Source organism: Tachypleus tridentatus, unplaced genomic scaffold (genome assembly GCF_004210375.1).
Source record: "Tachypleus tridentatus isolate NWPU-2018 unplaced genomic scaffold, ASM421037v1 Hic_cluster_2, whole genome shotgun sequence".
Classification (NCBI taxonomy): domain Eukaryota; kingdom Metazoa; phylum Arthropoda; class Merostomata; order Xiphosura; family Limulidae; genus Tachypleus; species Tachypleus tridentatus.
In genome coordinates this window covers 5,626,269-5,648,820 of record NW_027467782.1, presented here as the reverse complement: position 1 = coordinate 5,648,820, position 22,552 = coordinate 5,626,269, and the positions used below count along the sequence as shown (strand labels likewise).

Here is a 22,552-nt window from a genome sequence, read left to right as displayed (position 1 = left end):
AGCAAGAGTTTTATTTATTCCTAATTCATAACAACATTTTTATATGGAGGAGAAATGGATATTATTTTCAAAATCTAACAAGCTGAATAATAGGAAGTCGTGGCACCCAATATACTACTGCTAAAGAAGAAATCTAAGAAAAACAATCTGTTAATTTTCTTGTCCAAAATGATGCCAGTCTTCATGGTCAATATATTTCAACATGTATATTGGGATATTTGTTTTTTGAACTATTAATGTGAATCTAGTTATCACTGTAGTGGGCTGTATTGTTTTCACTGGCCGGCTACTTCAATTAACAGATGCTGGGTGAAAAATAAAAACATCTTTTAACAAAAGTGCTTATTATACATCACATACAGTTTGTTTAATTAGTCTCTTTGTACAATACTGTGTGAAAGTGTAAGAGCAAAAGAATATCTTTTCATTCTTTCATTTTATGGGCTAATTCTTCCATGTTATTACTGATTGTAAATTTCAATGCCATGGTAGTGATTCATTGATCACTTTTTAACAATTAAACAAGCTAGGGTGAGAACACTGAGTTTTTAGAATTTCCTATGCTTGTACCTTGGACATGTCATAATGGTTCTGTTTGAATGAATATAGTGGTAAAATTTAGGGCATGAAATAAATGTCATGGTACAACATGCAATGTCTCAACTATGTAGAAAGAAGCTAGCATATTGAACCAGTATGTGTTAGAAGGAATAAATTTAATAGCAATCCACAAATAAATCTTGATAAAAACAGTAATAACACACAAATGACGTTATCATTCCACAACTCAAAATGAGGAAATAATTGTCAGTAGATCAGAGACTTTGCATAAAAACTTTATGTGATGCTTGTTGGACTCTTCATCTAATTGTTGTAGACTTGAAATTTTCCCCAACTACTGTCAACTACACCACAAATAATGAGTACAATACAGATAAATTTGAAAATAAGAAGGGAAGAAACAGAACACCTAGAGTCAATGATACTTGCATTAAGTACCTTTGTTTATGCAACCTTCTGGATAGAAAGAAAACTGGTTTCAAGCATGTGATAAATGACCATGTACCAAATGAAAGAAATTTGTCCAGATCTACAATATCAAGATAAGTCAATGATGATAGAATATTTGATCATGTAGCAGTTAAAAACCTTTACTTTGTTCTCCAAGTATTGACAAGAAACTGGACTGCTGATAATTGAAAAGAAGTAATATGGATGGAAAAGTCAAAGTTTGAAATAGTTTACTCAAAGTGTACATTGTACATCCAGCAGAAGAAAGATGAAAGATTCTTATTTCAATGCACAGAACCTGTGATAAAGCATGGGAGAGGCAATGTGATGGTTTGAGGTGTTTTTCTGTAGAGATGACAGGAAATTTCTGTAAAATAGTTGGAATAATGGACCACTAAATAATGATCCATCATGGCAGACCCAGTTCTACTACCAAGAGGATAATGACCCCAAACACTCATCCAACGTATGCAGAAATTACTTAGCTGAGAAATAAGCCACTGGAGTTATTCAAATAATACAATAGTTCCCTAAGAGCCCCATCTCAAATGAGCAGATTTGGAATTTCATAAATCAAAAACTTGAGAAACCAAAAGCTACTTCCAATGAAACTATATGGGAGTGTATCAGAGACATTTTGACTAAACTCCCAAAGGACACCATGATTAAACATCTTGTAACAAAGCCTGAAAGACTTTCCATAGTTATTAAAGTAAAAGGAGACACAACAAATATTCACTGTTTGTTGAACTCTCACTAAATTTTTCTTGCACTAAATGTGAAGAATAATAAAATATTGATATTTTACCTGTGATTTATCTTCAGATGTTTTTTGAAAGCTGCCTGAAATCTGATTTTTGACTTTGTCCTAACACTTTTGCACAGTACTGTAGGATGGGCCTAAATGAAACTAAACATACTGGTACTGCTTTTTTGGTGTATGTTATCAAGATAATAGGTTCAAAGTAAACCAAAATATCTGAGTAAAATAACAGTAATTTATACCATATCTTTAATAAGAGTTCAGAGGCAATGTGGCGTTTATTTACGTCCACTTCTAGACACCTGTCTAGAAAGTCTTGAAAATCTGTAGGCAGGTTATCTTTATTTTCATTGTTTGGTTTCCATTTGTTAATATTAAATCAAGTACCTGAAAAAGGAGTGTGACTTGATGACTAAATCAATAACTTAACAACACAAAATAATTCTGATAATAAAAATATACATGTATATATAATGAAAACAATTATACAGGGTGAGCCAAAAGTAGGTGGACAGCATTTGGAATAGGTTTATGTATCGGTTATATTAATGCAATTGTATATTATAACTATGTTGCAACTATATTATTTGTGTTATATAATTACAATTGTATAATTACATTTGTTTTAATTTAATCTGTTTTCTTTTTTTTAGATTGTTAATAGAACCCATAATGTCAAATACTTTAAATACAGATAAAAGAATATGGGTGTTAAAAGAGTATTGGAAATCTCTTTTAGGAAGGAAAACAATTTGAGCATTTGCGTTAATAAATAACATTTTATTTTTATTAATATAATTGTCTTATTACATATAGTTGTACGCATACGTGATCTCTAAATAAATGTTTTTTTACTGTCCACCTACTTTTGGTTCACCCTGTATATATCAGAAATTATAACTAATTCTGTTAATGAGACTAGCATTACAGAGATAGAATATACCTTACTTACAAAACACAAAAATACTATCTGCTTCATGCACTATTACTGACTCATGTCACTTGACACCCATGACATCGGAATGTACAAATCTTTGGATAATACTCCCTAATACTGTCTAAATATCTCCACAAAATATAACTTTACAGTAGCAGAACACCCTGAGTGAATTACCTAACATGTTACTATTTATTTATAGGGGTTTAACAAGATGGTAGTGATATTGTGGCAGAAAACACTATACTTTATGCATTTTAAAGATTATTATATCATACACTCCACAAGATTTAATAATTAACTGTTTGTAATTGTATATAGTCTTGTTAAATATTCAGTGTTGCTGTCATCATTCCACTGTTCATTATTACCTTCATTACATCTACATGTTTGAATTATGTGAACATTCTTGTTTTTGTCTTTATTATATCTATTACCTGTGGTTGGTGAAGACATTCTGGACAAAGCAGACAATTGTATTTTAAAATACAAAAATGTAGCTTTTAAGAATTTTGGTTTCGTGAAACAATGATAATTTTTACTATTAAACTTTACAAGAGAAATATCTGTGTTTAACTAAAGCAAAGCATTAATACACCCAAGTTATTAAAAGATCTTGAAATTATTGGTGAAAGACTGGAAGTCCCTCTGAGATTTATAAAATCACATTTTTATATTATTGTTGCACCAAAGTATTTAACTTTCCATCTAATTTCATAGACTTGTAACTTTTAAAACTTAAACAATTCACAAAAGAGAAAAATGCAAGATACCCAAAACAAGGAGAAAATTGAACTTCAATCAACTCTTATTCCTTGGCTGTAAGTATTGGTTACCTACACTTACCATGTCAGAATTTTTCTGATGAAATACCAAGGAACCAGATGTAAACCTCTGGTCCGTACTTTTTCCTTTTTATTAATTCTGGAACCAACCAATGCCAAGTGTCAACCAGGCAATAAAGTTATCATGCAAAAGAAAAAGAAAACAGAAATAACTACTAGTAAGCCTTACAAAATTAACTCTAATTTAGATGCCAATGCTGTGATCTGATTCCCAACATTTATAAAAGATTACACTGGATTGTATTTTGTGTAAGAGACTGAAAATTTAATATTTATTGCATTACACACTAAATAATGTTTACAGTTTTGTAAATAATGCTACATTTGAGAGTACTGTATAAGCTGCAAATAATTTAACAAACTCAACCTTTCTTGAATAAAATAATTTCAACAACCATGTACATAACACACGTACATATAAAGAAGTTGAAACAAGCATAATAAAAACTAAAGAGTGCTGGTTGGAGATAACATACTGGTAGAAGCTTAGAACAGAAATATATAAAGTTATTTCAAAGTTATTTATATATGGAATGAATTGAAAAAGTCATTATGTCAGAACCAAATGTGGCTGCAAACTCCCACATTAAAACTGTCACGTATTACTTACAACTACAATTTAAACAAAGCAAACCTGTGAGAGTGATATGCAAAAATATTCTTAAACTTGTAAAATTGCTTGAAATTGACCATTTAATTAAATAAAGACAATATGTTAGCATACAATTTATAACAGGTAAGATTAAAAATACAAAAATTAACTAAAATGTAACATTAATAAGACTAACCCAAAGCTCATCACCAACAAGATAGCTAACCAAATAGTTGACGATGGTTTGGATGTTTACTTTTGTCCACCACTATAAGTTCGGTGACGATAAGCTCTTTTCCTGGTTTTCATTGATCTCTTTAATTGCAACTTAAAACCCAGTAGCAGTTACTATGGCTGTGTAGATAGTTCCTGAACCACTGAAACAATAAAAGTATCATTAGAATTTGTAATGTGCTACAACGTGAACATATTACCACATGCTACTTATAAAATTATTGTACCTTTTGAAAAGTAATGGATTAACACATGTTTCTAGTCTTATATTTTTGTAAGGTGATAAAATTGTATACTTTCCTTGTATGTTTATTATACAGCAGTTAGAAAATTGTGCACAGTTACTTTTTAATTATATGAATTCTACTCTAAGATACTGATAAAAAATAAATGGTGCATTATATTCACACAAGTAAGCACCGTCCCTCCAAGTTATATTAATAACCTTTTGGAAGTGTGTGCAGCTGTTACATTCACGATGTCCTCATAATATGATGTTAGTTTCGAATATTTAATACAACAGTTCTGCTTAGATTATATGCAGAAATTAATCTATTTTAGTAAATGTATGGTTTTAATCCTTACAATAGTAATAACACTAGGGAATTTTTTGATCTATAAACCTTGTAACCATTACTGTGATCACACTTTGAAAGTTCCTTGGAAATAATGTATTTCTACACTGTTATTTTACTCTTCATAATTTGTCATATCTCCTCTTTAAATCAAAATGTACAATTATTTAGTTACACATTTTAACACTTTCTGAGTTATGCAACTATTTTTGCTGGGACTGAAATAATTACAACTGAACATAAACCCTTATTGATGTAAGCTGTTTTTGGGTGAATCAAATTACCAGCTTGTGACACTACATTTTTTTTTTTCCTTTGCAAGTCATAAATGTGTTAGATGTTTTAATTATTCAAAATTACTAAATTTTATAATTTGAATCATATTTTCAATACTTCAGGAATACCATTCTACAGACTGATTAACCTGCATATTTATTTTTAATCTACATCACATATTCTATAAAATTGTTGTGATATTTATAATTTTCTGTACTAAAAATTAACTTCCAATAAGTACTTATCTCCTTTTACACAGGCCTAGAATAACCAGACAGTTAAGACCCTCAACTTGTAATTTGATGATTGCTAGTTCCAATCCCCATCACACCAAACATGCTCACCCTTTCAGCTGTAGGGGCCTTCTAATGTTTCAGTCAATCCTAATATTCACTGGTAGAGAAGTAGCCCAAGAGTTGGCAGTGAGTGGTGATGACTAGCTGTCTTCCCTCTAGTCTCACACTGCTAAATTAAGGATGGCTAGTGGAGATAGACCTCATGTAGCTTTCACGAAATTATAAAACAAACAAACAATCCTTTTACATCAATACATATTCTTGTTCAATGCTGCCATCTTTTTGTAAATCTTGTTTTCAAGCATATCACAAGTTTCTGCCTCCTCTTGTTTGCAAATTATTCATTAAAATTATCATGTAACAACCCTCCATCAGTAATAAAGTAAGGTATTCTCATTTTGCTTATGACTTCATCTGTTCAATTCTACCAGATATCACTTTGAGTTCTCTTAGAATTTGGAAGCATCAGGTTTTAATGAAGAGGTAAGATGGGAAGTGTGAAATTTGGTAAGAACCTTCCAGAAATACATTTACAGTTTAGGTGAATTACAGCTTCCAATACAGTGCATTATGTCATATCATCATATAGCAAGAATCTTACATTGAATAGGTGGAAGAAACAGTTTGAGGGAAGGAAAGAAGCATCCTCCAAAGCCATCCAGAGGACACACCTGAAGACAAGAAAGTCAAATTTGGAAAACTGATGTGGGAGACTGAGCCAGGTATACATTTCACCCAGATAAGAAAGATGTGGTACTTATGGGAAAACTGGAATGTAATGAGGGCTATCAATCTTCATTAGAAGAAAAGTGAGGGCATAAAACACAATGGAGAGTCTGAAGGAACAACAACACTTGAAACAATGCAATGGATGACCACAAAGACCTATTTTCAAATGCAAACCATACTGATTCACTCAATACAAGACATGGTAGGGATGAAGAGTATTCTATTCCACCTTAACCATATATGTTTTGGTTTAGAATAATGGCTACTTTTATAACACTTTTACAGTTGACTAGATGCCCCCATTTGTTCTGTCAAGGCTATATAAAATAAACTTTAAACAGCTTTATCAGAGATCCATAGTATGAAAAATCAACTTTGGAAGTACTGATGTGATTAATTATTGTAGTTTACAAAAATAGAGGCATTCGTGTAATCCACACCCTGCATACTGACAGACTTGATGATTTATTGAGATGGAAGATTAGTGTGAGAAAATAATACATTATAAAGAACATGGACTTTACCAAACACAAGTTCTAACTTTTTGATAATCTATAATCAGTTCGCATGTTTACCACTTTGCAAAATAAAATTGACAAATGGAATGAAAATTAAAACACACTCAAAAGGAAAAAATATTATTAAAATATGCACTTCAGACTCAACACATACCTAGATAAAAATGCTGCACTTTACAGGTCACAATTCTTTCAAAACAGAAACTAATTACATGATTTATGTTCTCCTTGTAGCTGGCCAATCAACTTAGATGGCAATAATCCAGAAGAACATATTACTTTTGAGCCATTAATAATACAAATTCACACTCAAGTTGATACCTGGTGAACTATCCCATGAAGCAGCAGATACCATCTGTGATGACTCATGTTAGGTACAGCAACACCTAGAAGTCAACTAGCACGTGCCCTAGTAAGAAGTTCTGAGCTAGAATCATAAAAATAACTCAAAATTTTATGTTTCATATTTATCAAGCTGAGGTACCTTTCCTTCATTTGTGCATGAACTTAAACAAAATCTGGAGGTGAAAGATATGATAAATGAGAAAAATCCTGATTTTCATACAATTCATTTACTAGACTGTATAATGGTCATTATGACCCTGTAGAAAGAGGTAGTATCAATTGTAATGTCAGTAGGGGTGCATTCTGTTACCTGCTTTCAACACCCAGCTCATCACATCTTTCTGCAGTGTTTCACATGATTATTTAATAGAAAACCAATGGCTACAGAAGTGTCTTACAGACAGGTCAAAGTAAGAAATTACAACTCAAACAACAGCTTTTCATACCAGCCTTATGGTGGCTGTTGAAATAGAAACTTCATCTCAGTTTATGCATTATTGTAACAAAGGCAGTCATCTTTGTTCATTTAATTCCTCCAAAGAGAGCCAAGCACAGTCTTCGAGATGTATATATTAAATGTTTGTGTGCTCTGTGCATCGATGAATATAATTGATGTTAACTCAATCAAAGTGTTCAATAACAGCAATAATGGGGTGGAGGAGTTAGGAACCATCCATTAGCATGGCCACTTCCGAATTATCTTCACATTTACCCTCATTAAGAAGGATAGTCATCTATTGAAAGCACTACTGTTTTTGCTCCCTTGAAAGCATTATACACAGTTTGGTTAAGACTGGTCCAGTGAACCTGGATTAGTTAGATAATGGAACAAGAGACAGACACAGATTTTTGTGTTTTGTATATATACACAATATAGCAATGAGGTTTTTAGTATCTGTACACCACCTAATTCTACCTTCAACAAATCAAGACAGGATTTAGAAAGTTATTTTCCTTCTTTCTCAGACAACATGTGAAGAGAGAAAAGAGTATTGTTTTTCACCTGCTCTAGATCTCTCAGACCTATGGTGTCCAACATGGTCACCGCTTGCCACATGCCAAAACAGCTATTGACCTGTGGTGAACTGGTGCTTTACTTCTACCACCTATTTTTTTGTATAATTAATTTTCTTAATAAATAATTGAAAACATTACTATGTATTTTTTACCCATCTTTAAAAACACAGTTAATTTTTTTGCCTCAAAGTGAAAATGTTAACACATTTTAAACAGTTTGGGTGACTATGAAATACAGTTGGACACTGGTGCATTAGACCTAAAAGCACACCCACTCCTACAGAGTTTTGAAGAACCACAATTTTTCCAATGTTCTGATTTCATTTCAGTTAAAAACGCACTTTTAAATATTGTATATAATAATTTAAATTTGTGTGTTGGACTAAGGATTCTTTTACAGTGGATGTTTGCCATTTTTTGGAGATAAATTCAAAAATAAATGAACAGCATGCATTCCACTTATTCTAAAATATGTTCAAAACAAGTGAAACATGACAAATTCTTCACACTACATGTATCACAACTGGATCTAAATACTGCATGGTTCTCTTCTTGACAAAAATCCATTTTGGCCAAATTCAATTGGTTTAAAATGCAGTTGACAAGCCAAACTATTTTTCTCTATTTTAAATGATTCATTTCACATTTTCTAACTTCTATCTGACTGAAACTCTCTTTTCCTTGGTTTTACTTTTGGCTCACTTCCTACTCTGTGGTCTTTTGTATGGTTGTTGACACTTTTTATTTCTTGCATTGAGGCATTCTAGAAATCTCTGTAGCCTTAATATCAATTACACAACTTTCAATAACCTTCTGCTTTCAACTTTCTTACTGTGAAACAAAACAGTCATGAAATATTAACTCACAAAATAAATTACCACCACCTACATTAAACAGTGTATTCTATCTTATAACACTGAACTTATATATTTTAGTCACTACACTACTTGCCATTGATTGAAAACACTTAAAGTTTGTTGTAATGCAGTTTTTGAAGAGGAGGAAAAGAGAAAGTGGACCAGTTTGAACAATTCTTGAATTTCAAAAGATAACTTAATTTTAGTGAAAATACTTGATCAAAACTTTGAATTTTTTTGTATACAAAATACTAGTAATATTTACAGAAAGCTAGTCAGATTTTGTGAAGATACACATATCATTTTAAAAGTTACAGTGTGGAAACTGATGATTATGAACAAAGTCACACACAGCGAGTCTGTAATGAAAGGGTTCATTTCTTTTGTTCCTATCCCCCTCTTACATGACATTTTAAGAAGAGAAATGTAGTTCCTCTATCCAGGAAGTATTTATTGCACTGGCTATTGAACCTTACCCTTCCAAGAAGCCAACAGTTGTTAACTACTATTCACAGCAGTGGATATACTAATTAGACTCCTTACTGAAAACCTGTATGCATCTGTTGGATGCACTTTGTTTCACTGTTACTTTGTGTTGTATCTTACCATTTGCACTTGAATGAAAAGGAAAAGAAAGAGAGTAAGATATTTGGTGTAGACCGAAGACAGTTTTGAGACAGCGGAGTTGTTTTATAGTTCCTATAAAAAACAAAACAACAACATCCCATATCACTTTAAGCTTTGATGTTATGCTTATAATGCTAACAAACATCTCATGAGGGTCCTAGCAACATAAGAACTGGTAACTACAATTTTCTCTCCACATGTAAAATCTAGGTGATATTCACCCAATCATATAAAGCATTTTGAATTTATGTAATTGTCATAACACAATAACAGTTTTAAACAAATGTGTTCTTTCATTTTATACTTAAAATAATTACTAAAAGTACTCTATTTCTTATCTCACAATAAGGCACAGAGCCTTCTAGAACAAAATTTCAGTCATCACAAGACATTTGATAGTTTGGTTTTTAATAGGAGCTCAATAACACAAACAATGGAGGTGGATGGGTGAACTAATGTACCTGTCTTTCTCCTCTTATGCTCCAAAAGTGCTCTTTTTCCCCATTATAAAACACTGTCCATAATTAGACCTTGCCTGCTGTGAGCTTGGAAATACAAATGTCAGCTTTAAAATAATTGACACATATACACATATTAAATGTTGATATACAAAAAAACTGCTGTTCAATTTTACACTTTAAAAGGGTTTGCAAGATTGACAGAAAAGGATAAGAGATCTACATCGATCAACCCATATGGAGTAGAGGAAATCCACAGCCTTCTGTAACCCCTCCCTCATAAACGGTTTTGCATCAGATTGCTTAAAAAGTAAGACCCCATTTTATTGATCCCCTGCCTTTATAATGTCCTCCAGATGTTACTGTAGGAGCTTCACTATGTATGTTTAGCTCACTTCAAGAAATTTAATGTTTGAAAAAAAAGGAAATGGACAAACGTGTACTTGCTGTGGAGTGACTGACACCTCTACCCCCATAGTTTCACCTCCACTGTTTATTGGTACTTTTCCTTCTGATGGGCAGATTCTTCCTTCACAGGTTTCTTCACATTAATCTTGTTCAGCATCACTGACATGACGACAAGGAGCTGGAAAGTTGAACTTGAAGGCCATTCACACAGTCAAAAAGGCTTAAAATCTTATAGTTCTGTAAAGAAGAAAAATACAGTTATGCTAACACTAAATCTTGTTCTGAACACAAAATCTCAATTTTGTCCCAATTTATTTTTAACATTTTAACTAATTCCTGGGCAATCAAGATTCAAGTCATGTAAAATTTGCATAGCTTTTCTTTTCCAGTTAAATATAGAATTATAAGAAAGTTAACTGTTTAACAAGGTTTACTGCTATTCATTTAATGTCACAATAAAACTTTGAGAAAAAACAGAATAGTATTCAGTATAAATCTTTAAAGTTCTTAAATGGATAAACTTGAAGCAGGCACTTCTTCATGTGCAGCAAGCAATATGTAGACTAAATTACTAACTACAATACCCATACAGTAAGACAGTACAAACAATTCATGAGGTAAAAAAACAGCAAAAGCACAATGTGAAAAAATTAAAACAATACAAAAGTAATAGAAAGAATGGCAAGCCATAAAACTTTATCACAGGCAACATTTCAAGAAATTATTAAAAAAGTGATACTTCACCAACATACAGCAGTTTCCTCCACAAGACCCTGGAAACATTTCAAACACAAAATATAGTAGCATTCTTACTATTTTGTAAGAAAATATTAAAACTCCCACAATCTTAGTGAACAGTATTATTTTGTAAAGTTCCTTATAACACACTATTTCTTACATCTAGAACATTACAATAACCTGTTTTATTCAAAACCGTACTCAACTTCAAATTCAGTCCTCCACACCAACCAACAGTTAAAAACACACTCACAAGAAACAACAGAGTTCTAAATATTAATATGGATAATACCCCATACCATTTTTAACAAATGACTTGAAGGTCACCATTTATCAAGCCTGATCATTCTACATAAAAATGTATGGCAAACCTATTTAGTATTAAATAATACAATTCTGGTCAAAACAATGCTAAACACACAGTAAAACTCAAACTGAAACCTAAAGTTAAAAGCTTATGTATGTGTGAAAATTTTAATGTTCATTATGCCTTAAATAAGATGATTTGTTTAGGTCACTTCAAGTTTAAAATATGTCATGTAAGACAACATTACTATAACTGTACATTTATGCGTGTCAAGTTATTGTTATGACATTGTTGTAAATATCTGAAGAACGTTTTACAATTTGTTTGTGTAGAGGTAAATGAAAATAAATAGATAACCATAATACAGGTGATTTTAAACTTTAAACTACATACATGTCTGTCTTGGAATTTTATTTTTAAAGTTATACAGTCTGAACTACATAATCACGAGCAAAATACTGTACACAGTAGTGTATGTAGTCATTACAAGTTATGAAAAGGTATATACGTGGTTGTTATATATTCAGTAAATTGAGAATAACTACACATTGTGTATACAGTCAAATTAAAACAATTCACTTTGCACTCATCCATATATATTTCAAAACTGTGGAATATTATTTACTGTTGGCTGCAACTAGGTAAGCTACATACTAATCAAATCTACCTGAATGTACACTATAAACTATGCACATCATAAAAATGATAACATCTTAGCTAACACACCGTTATCAAATTTAATTTTCTACATAACAAAGAAAAGGAATAGAAAATATAGTACAACTATCTTGCTGTTCCTGATTCAAATTTAGAAAAAGGTAAATAACCAATATATGACTCTTAATATTAGTACTACATTACTTAAGACAGATGTGCCAGTACAAATTTATAATGATTCTTGGATGCTTTCCATTGTTCTTTTAACCTGAGATTATTTCTCTTAGACACAAATTTATTCTTGCTTAACGTGGGCAATATAGCTTACCTTCATCAAACTTTAATTTTAAAAAATACAATGAAACCATGCTCCAAGCGTGTACAAGTTCCACAAGCACTGCTGCTAACTCTGCCTAGCAATCATATAAATCTGACCATATCCATTCCCTCTCTTTAGTTGATCACTCATCAAATCAGATTACAAGTATTCAGAGAAGTAGCTTCTACATCTTACAACAATAAAGTTTCATATATAGAAGGAAGTATAAAGTACAATACAACTATTTCATGAAACTATGGATATGACTCTTTGAATGTTAACCCATTCATAGATATCCCTCTTTGTGTGACACTGAAGGGAGAGTCTGCATGATATATTTCAACTAATGATACGCTATGACTAGTCAGTAACAATTTAGTGATCAGCTTTCATTATGCTCTAAATGCCACATGCAATGTGTAGAAATTCACACACCTATATGTGGTGCATTAATACAAGAGTATTATGATGTTGAACAACAAAGTTACTGCTATTATGTACCCTTCTTTATTGTTGACATGATTTTGTTGGTATTTACCAAAACCAAATTTTGTATGTCTGCAGCATTATTGCCCTTGCAAAAGATGCAATTAGAAAGCTTTCATGTCCAAAGCACACCACTCTTTCATGCATGTTTTCCATAAACCATACAGTATATGAAGACAGTGCTTTCACAATCCATGTTACAACAGTGTAATAGCATATATAATCTTTAAGTATTGTTTCTGGTTATTTATCATTTTATACTAGTAATTGTATTTGTTTCATTCCACACCTTCTTAACCCTACTACTATGTGTAGGGGTCAGGGGGATGTTATCACATTTGTAGATTTACATTCAAAATTTTATTGAACCATTATTTTATGAAGATATGTTGTAGCATGTAATTCAAATGTAATAGTACACAATAATTAATTAATTTAAAATAAATATTAAAACAAATTCCTAAATATCAAATTTTGTTTGTCATGTACTATACTACATGCTTCTTTATTTAAATTATATTTCTGATGTCCAAAGGCAAAGTTTATACTTTTTCACAAATAGAAATTTAAATTAACAAATTTTGACAAGCTAGAATATAAAATAAAAAAACCTCCTTTCTTATCTATTTTCTGAAATATTACTATTTTAAGAAAATCAAAAAAGTTAATTCTGTCTATTTCTTTAGTTTTTGCAAATGATTGTTTACACATTCTTACTTTGTTCTATGAAATTTTTATAACCAATTGAAAGCTCAGAATTTTTACCTACATGGTATTTTGGTTTGAAAAGTGTCTTCATGGGTAGATCCATTTTTTTGTTGTTGTAGACTCACAAGGAAAGGTGAGATGAATGATGTTTAAAAATATTTTTAGACATAAATACATTTTAATTAATAAGAATTATTAATTACACTAGAAATCTGTGGTACTTAAATATAACCTATGATGTTCTTTATATCAATATGTGTACACAAAACAAGAAAAATATTTTACATACTTCAGTTGTAAAATGTGACAAGGCTTAGCAAACTGTGGAAAGTACACATTCATTGAGAAGGAAACATCATTGTTTTCCTGTATTTCTTTACTTAATGGAAAGTGCTCTATGATAAGTAATTGATATTTCAAGATTTATTTGTAGACAGTAATAATAATAATATGTATAAATATACATAAAATGTACTGCATTACAACTGAAATGTGATTGTATTCTACAAAATACTGGTCTTCAACAAAGTTATTTCATCAATATCATATATATAATTCTCAGAAGTTTTCAGTTCATCTCTGTGTGCTTGTACATCATGATGATTTAAAGATTTATAAAAAAAATCCAGTTTATGATTAACATTGTAATTGTGTCTGTTGAGGTTCACACGAATAGTGGTTTTTACTGTTTTAGTTACTGATGAAGTTATGATCAGAAAATTATTTTTGGGAGCAGTTTGGTCGTACATAAGTAGTTTAATATTTCACTGCATGTAGTAGGTCTGCAGCAGCCATTCCAGATGTATGATAAATTTTAATTGTTTTTCATAAATTGGTTTTGATTCATAGTTTTAACACAAAACATTTTTTAATCTTTTTGCTTATTTTATTTAGTATGTTACATTTTCTGTTTTTAAATGCAGTTTAAGTATCTATGTAAGTCAGATGCAAGTCTTATATGAATACTGATCTTTTATTTTAGGCAAACGTTATACGCTGTATCTATTGTGCTGTAACACTTGTGTTTTTATTGTCATGTCATCCTGAAGTGAGACTATTTTATATCATTACAATAATTAGTACTTCCTTACTGTGAAATGGACTGTAGTACAGTGCACTAGGTTCAGAGTTAGAATTAACAGTGTGGAATATGTATTGAAGTTATTGATTTCATCTCTATCTACACATCTTCTTGTTCAATTCTCCATGAGCCTGTTGTAGTCCTAAGAAACCTATAAGACAGTAGTTGGATGGAGACTTAGTTTTAATGTTTGAGTAATGATTATTTTGGTGATTGCACAATATTAGGTGGGATTTCTTACTGTTCATGTTTGAAATAATTCTGTGCAAAACATTTAGGGATTTGTATTTTGCAGCTACTTATAACTGTATGATAGGCATTACTGTACTTGAATACCACACATTCAGGTCAATCTGAAGCTTAGTTTAATAAACTGAGTGCTGGCTCAGCTAGTGTGCTTTCTGAAGAGAATAAACCATGGGTACTTGGAAATTTAATTTCAATGATTAGCCAAATGTTTCGTCATCTGATTAGTGACGTGCATGAATGGATTAAGGAGATTCCAACTATCCCTATATCTACTATCTAGCAAAACCACAGCCAAGTGAACTGGCTTGGAGAAATCAGCATAACCAGTCAAAAGTTAACACTTCCTCCTGCACAATTTCTCAGGCTTTGCACAGTGTATTCACAAGTAAACTTGTCTTTTTGTTGTTGTTGTTATAGTTTATGAAGAAAGTGTCATGTTCAAAAGCTTTTGTTTTTAGACCAGATACAGTTTACTTAATAAAAATGATTAATACAATGGAATTTTACAGTATGGATAAAATAAATTATGATTTTATATTATTTAAAAATGGTTACATAAAAAAACATACTTTACATACTACTTTTGGAAGTTTGAAACTGGGGTGGTGAAAATACACATTCTGATACCACATGTCTACTGAATGGCATAATATCATAACATTCATTTCAATTTCTATGACTCAATGATGAAAGCTGGATAAGAAAAATTTACTTACCACAAAATATTTCATTAAACATTTTCTTCAAAACACTAATTTCAAATCAGGTGGTTAAGACACTTAACTTGTAACCCGTGCATTGAGAAATTGAATCCTCATCACAACAAACATGCTGGCCCTTTGAACTGTGGGGGTGTTAAATGTGATGGTCAATTCCACCATTCACTGGTAAAAGAGCAGCCCAAGAGTTGGTGGTGGGTGGTGATGACTAACTGCCTTCCCTCAAGTCTCACATTACTAAATTAGGGATGTCTAGCACAGATAGCCCTCGTAAAGCTTTGCTGGAAATTCAAAACAAATGAGTTTGGTTTTAAATTGGAAATTATAATTCAAATTTTAGTATTATATATCAGTTAAATTTTTAACTTAAAAGTGAATATTGAAAAAAAAAATCTAAATATCAGGTTTTATGCATTATATGATGTGCTCAAATTAGAGTTTGTGATGTCCAAATACCAAGACTATAGTTTCTTCTGAGTTAGGAGCTCAAATTACTGATATTGAGAACTTATAATATGGAAAATTGAATCTCCCATCTTTTCTGCTTGCTGCATTTACTGAATTAGTCTCAGTGCCCCTACCTACCTCTTGACATTTTGGAAGCACTTGCTTATGTACACTTACTTTTGAATATGACTCAAACAGAGCTAAGTTACAGTTTTATAAATTATAGTGCAATTCTAAGGTACTGATATAGTAATTTATGACTTTTTGTTATTTTGAAATGTACACATGCTAAATTTAAAATATCATTTTGTTTCACATCTTACTGTAAAATTTTATGAGACTTGATATTCAGTACTGAGCCAAGCCCCAAATGAGTAAAAAAGTTCAAAACTAGAAAATATTATTGTTTACTCTACTTCTTTATTTACTGTTCTGTATTTTAAGATAAATTAAATTTAAGAACTTTTTATAACTTATAACTCAGTTGTGACTATTTTACAAAATACTAGTTTACACAAATACAGCCAATACAGGTCACTTTGTACAGACTGTAAACATTTACTATAACTTCATGGTTGAGTAATTACTGTAACGTTGCTCATCAGACTGCTATAATTTTATATTTCACTACTTTGATATGATGATCTCTTTATCACATCAACAAAGTTACACAAAAATTACGTCATAGTGAAACAGGAATGCTGTAACTAATTAAGACTTGAGATACTTCCTCAGGCAATGTTTTATATTTTATACTTGTGAAGAATATCCAAGTTTTAACTAAAGAAACTACTTCATAACATTAATCATTAAGTTTACCATAGATAGTTACAAAAATGACTGGTTCACTGCCTATAACTTTTATTTATAAAGACATGTTCTAGCAAATATTTAAAAGTAAAAATTAAAGATCAAAATAAAATGGCTTGTTTCACATGAAAAGTCAATGTAAGTATTAGCATGATAAAGAGTAATATTATAATCTGGAATCATATCACTGATGAATGCAAGGAACTAAAAATAAATTTGTTGAGTGTAAAACAAGTTCTAAAATATGGATCAATAGTTTTCATGTTTAACTTTCATTTTCAATATTGCTACAGAATTTAGTAAGTTTTGCAGACTGACTGATATATAGGCCATCTAATTTACATATAAATCTTCAAACTCAAGTTTTATTGTGTGAGAAGACTGCAACACTAAACTCTTTCAGCCTTTTCTGTTCTCCACGAATAATTGTTAATGTAATATCAACCAACTATTAAAAGAAAAAACCTGCAAATGAACAGACAAAAATATTATAATTGAAATTTCACTTGATAAACTTGAGGATAAACATGGGTGAGTTTTCAGTGAACATTTCACTGAAATATATATATTAGCTGGAGTTTTAAAAGCCACCTAGCCCTCTTCCCCCAAAGCTATGGGGTTGTACATATTTTTAGATGCATATTGAGCTATCCTGGACAACTTTCAGTATGAAATAGGCTTTGTAAACAAAAATCAAATCACTTACTTGTTATTTTACCACATGAATCAATCTGACAATCACATAAACCTAGTAAAGTATTTGAAACTGTAATACTTATACTTTATACACATATCCAATTAGTTTTGTAAGACCTCTAGTTACACATTTTTAAATTAACCAGCTATGATTTGTCTTGTGAAAACAAAAGTTTATTTCACATTAAATCTGAATGAAGTTTCGTGATCATGTGCAATAGATGTTTAAATATTGTATCAAATGCAACTTTATGATATACGTGCTGCTATCCAGTCAACAGCTTTGTTTATTTGTTTGAATATTTACATTTGTGCCAGTTGTCTTCTAAACTGCTATAAATATAACCACACAAGAGCCCAAAATATATATTTTTGGATTGTTTGACATCTGACCCCTTAAAAATGCTCAAATAAAAAAAAGAAAATACTGACTGGACATATTGGACCAAAGTATGACCCTACCAAGTTTCAAGATAATCTGTCAAGATATGTAGGTATAGCAGTTGACTGAAAAGGGTTTGGAAGAAGATGAAACAAGAGAAAAACTACATCTCTCTCATGATGATGAAGAACCCACGTGAAGTAAAAATGTATCTCAAGATGGCTGGTATGGGTATTAAAACTCTTTTTGTTAACCTGAAGACCAAAGAAGGTTGAAACATTGTTCTCTAATTTATTTTAATAAAAGATTTAATACCCATACCAGGCATCTACAGTACACCTCTCTGTGGAGACATAATAATGAGAAATAACTGTCTCGAACACTATATTGCAGAAAATTGAAAACTGGATTCACTGAAAATAATAAGAAACCCTCCCAAGTTTACAAAGTACATCTTTTTAAAACAATTTTACTTTAAACATAGAACCAAAATCAATGACCATGAAGTTATAAAATCATCTTATTTTAAGAATGCAGCCTCACTCCAAAACAGTACCACCTGTTGTACTAGGATATCTCTATTAAGCCTTTGAGTGATCTCTAATCATTTGGGTAAAAAAACCCTTTAAAAGTAGACTCATTCTTGAAACACCACTGAAAACCTTTCTTGTTAATAGATTGGAACACCAAAAGATTGATAATAAGCGAAATACATGATTGTTGAGACAAAGTTAAAATTTCCTTACTTAATCGTATTATTTTTATTCATGTTATTGTTACACAAAACTACAGCAACATCGACCGAGCATTTTCAACCACAACATAGACAGTTATGCTATATGGAATGCTATGAATGTCCATGACTTACTTAAAAATTAATTATTTTTCAGTGAAAGATGCTTTATGTGGTTGTAAGTACATAACAGATGCAACGTTGTTCTGAGTGGACTCATGTTATATTGGACTCACATTAAACAAGTTCACACAAAACCTTGATAAATAATTACTTCAAAAGACACAAATCTTTATTTAAAGAAATGTTTTAAACACACTTGTTTTATTTGAAAGAGCTGCTTTTCTACTGGAATAATTTTATACGTGCCTAGTGGGGGTCGTGTTTCATTCTAAATACATATTTTTTCATTGCTGTGCATTAAAAAAGTTAACATAGCAGAAAATTAAAACTAGGTATTTAAAATCCACAAATAGGGATTACAAAAAATATGTAAGCAAACAAAACTGTAGATCTATTGCTGACAGCTTAACTCAAGCCACAAATAACCATTTTGATTCCACTATAAAATTATTTCAAATGATATTTATTGTGTTACAGGACTCCACTGAGATTTCTGCAAGAAACTGACAGTACTTTTGAACTTACTTCCCCATCCTTAATTATGTCATGCTGTGAAATTTTCTAAGTCCTTCATTTTTAGCTATCAAAAAGTCCAGTATGTGCATTAGTTGGGAACTACAGCTTGTGCAGTTTCTAGTGTTTTTATTGGAAACAGACACAACAAAATTAGAGGATTCTGATGTCGGATATTGTTATTCAAGCCACTGTTGTTCATTATTACTCAAGTTTATTTCCCTGGCAATATTTCAACAGGTGTTTGACACTGGATGATTACCATAACAGATGTCACTATTCAATATCACATCGGTAATTCTTTCTACTGTTTTTTGTACTTAGCAAAAGTCACAAGTACATATTCAGTATTTATTACCACTGTATATATTACTCTTTCATATAGCTATTGTAATTTTAAATAGGTAGTGGTAGTAAATGTTATTGATAATTGACAATTTAGCAAAGTGTGACACTGAATGAATTATTTGTGTTGCCTTATTTTAACAAACACTTGTACACAGCAGGCTGTTGAAGAACAAACATATTGTTATGTAAACCTATCAAAGTAAGCATGTGACTGTGTATGTTTATGTTGCACTTACCTTTGTTGTATTATATTAAAAGGAACATTATTCCATTCTGATGAGATTCCTTTGTTACTGTTCATCTTTTGTTATATAATAGTACAAGCTGATGGAAGCTAGTCATTAAATTTGTGATCAAACAATCTTTGTCTTCACAATGGTCCTTTGAGAACAACTTTACAGTTTGTTTCTTACAGCGTATACCACTAAGTATGTTTATTCTCTCTTGCACATTTGTTATTTATTTTTAATATGTGGTGGATGAGTGGAACACAAAGCATAAGCAACAGTAAACTGTTATAAAATGTGTAGCATTCAAATGAATTCACATGCATTTGTCAAGTTTAGAATGTATTCTCTATAAATGAAAAAAAAACAACAACTTAAGTAACAATATAATTAAAACTCATTCTAGACTGTCAGAAAAATAAAGAACCAACATGAATCAAAATACAGAGCCTGTATTGTCAAGACTCTAACAAAGTAAATAAATACAGCTGCAAGTAATGTCTGTATTATTTTCTTAAGCTTATTATAAATCCCTCTATTAACTCCATGCCTACAGTACTTATCAATTTTAGTGGGGACAAAATAGTTTGTTTACTTTTAAGAGTCCCGAGTTGTCAGCTTGAAAATACAATTTTTATATTTTGATTCAACTTTTCTGATGATCCATACATCCCTTCCCAAATTAATAATTTTAATAATTAAGTACACATACATACATATTCCTGTATATAGATAAATTTCTCATTCCCACTGAATACCAAATACCATTACTGTGTCAAATAGTCTTCATTACCTATTGAACCTGTTTTAAACTTCACTGTTCTCAAAATTGGTTCTTCTTTAAATCTGAAATCTTAAATGTTCACATAACTTTAGTGTACACACCTATATACTTCAAATTAATTCATAAATAAATACTCACAAGTAGTAACACCATAGACCAGGAAAATATGGTGCACGGTATCCGTCTCTTCCAAAAGGAAACACATGGTTCATTTACCTGTTACAGTGTACATCACAGAAGCATTTAGAAAAACACATCAGTAAAAAACTAAGTAATGAATTTTCATAACTTGTAAGAAATAAAGTTCAAACATGTTTAATACATATCAACATTTAATTAACATTTAAATTAAAATTTCCAGCTGTTTAAAATTGTAATGCATAATGTATGTAACATAATAAATTGGAGACTGATCTGAGATAAATCATAATACATCACAATCAACAATTCCTCTAAAATTAATTTTAAGGTAATAATGAATCAGTGTCATATTTCAGCCACAATTAGCTTTACTTCTCTTTCATATCTTACTATATATAATTAAAGCATGTTCTTTGCATGGTGCATTATTACAGAATTAACAGTAATTTTGTTACAGTAAATGTATTTACCATTAGTACTACATCTTGTCCTTAGTCATAATAATAATGATGTTAGCTTTCCAGCTACTTCTTATAGTTTGACTTTATTCATTACTTCCTGTACTTACACATTACATCAGTAAAGATATAATGAAACACACATGTGCAGCCACAGTGAAGTAATGTTCTTGTTATCAGAGTATTTTTATTTGAAACTACGTTCTGCAATAAAGAAATAGTTCTTGCATAAACTTTTTTCTAATTTATTGAATCTTGAATGAAGCACAAAGTGGAGAATTGTTTTATGGATTTTTGTGGTACCAGTACGAGTTAGTTTGTTTTATAAATCTATTTTCATTAGTACGAGCTTTGTCATTACATTTTAATTATAAAGATTAATTTATATTGCTAGCGTATTACATGGAATTAAATCTATCATAAATCACTTAAGCTAATTATTATCATGAGGTATTTCTGGAATTACAGCAAAGAATATCACTAACAAACAACAATTTTGAATTTCATCTTTCCTATTTCACCATAACAATCACATTCTTTCGATAAGGCTAACGTTGGTTCGTGGTAACTTCTGTCTTTGCTGGCTTCTTTTAAGATAGATCAAACTATAGTTAAGCTGTAACTTTGAGTTTAAAAGATTAAAGATATAAATATATGGTCAGTACTCTCTTTCGCGAAATAAATTATTTTCGTTATTTTGTTTAATACTCACAGTAATATATCAATCGTTAAGCCTATATTAATTGTAAGGCCTTCCACGATGATTAACTTCCCTTCATTCTTTTCTTTGGCCTAATTCCGTTTGGTAACATCTTATCTGCTAATTTTTTCTGTCTCTCAACTTTTACTTTTCATTTAACACTACTTATTTATCTTTAGCGCGGACAGCCTTGTTGCTTTGTGTCATAAAACACCAAACCAAACTATTCATCTTTATTACCTGATCGTCTGTTTTCTGTATTATACACATCAATAAATTTCCCGCGACTCTAAATTCTCGACATCAATGAGTTACAAACAACACGTACATCTCTTAGAGAGTTTCGTTTTTAAACTTGTCATAATGTTTACTATAAATTAATTGATTGTGACTTTCATGTTACGAAGAAAGCTAAACAATAATTACATATTTGTTTTA

The 22,552-nt window shown here is 30.8% G+C and overlaps 1 protein-coding gene and 1 long non-coding RNA gene across 7 annotated transcripts in view; one reads left to right on the top strand and one right to left on the bottom strand.

Annotated features, from left to right (window-relative positions):
- LOC143242663 (dynein axonemal heavy chain 7-like) overlaps nucleotides 1-22,552 on the top strand; it is a 619,118-nt gene that overhangs the window by 247,769 nt on the left and 348,797 nt on the right. The window lies entirely within an intron of this gene.
- On the bottom strand, nucleotides 154-22,526 carry LOC143242673 (uncharacterized). Of its 3 annotated transcripts, XR_013023127.1 has the most exons (7): nucleotides 22,127-22,348; nucleotides 20,954-21,031; nucleotides 10,524-10,725; nucleotides 5,578-5,737; nucleotides 4,345-4,525; nucleotides 3,558-3,635; nucleotides 158-305 (listed from the first exon to the last, which is right to left on the bottom strand). It is a non-coding gene; the product is annotated as an uncharacterized LOC143242673 (long non-coding RNA). The 3 variants fall into 3 exon arrangements; XR_013023128.1 differs by lacking the exon at nucleotides 3,558-3,635 and having other exon boundaries at nucleotides 154-305; XR_013023126.1 differs by lacking the exons at nucleotides 158-305; nucleotides 3,558-3,635; nucleotides 5,578-5,737; nucleotides 22,127-22,348 and adding exons at nucleotides 9,602-9,694; nucleotides 22,355-22,526 and having other exon boundaries at nucleotides 3,800-4,525; nucleotides 10,528-10,725.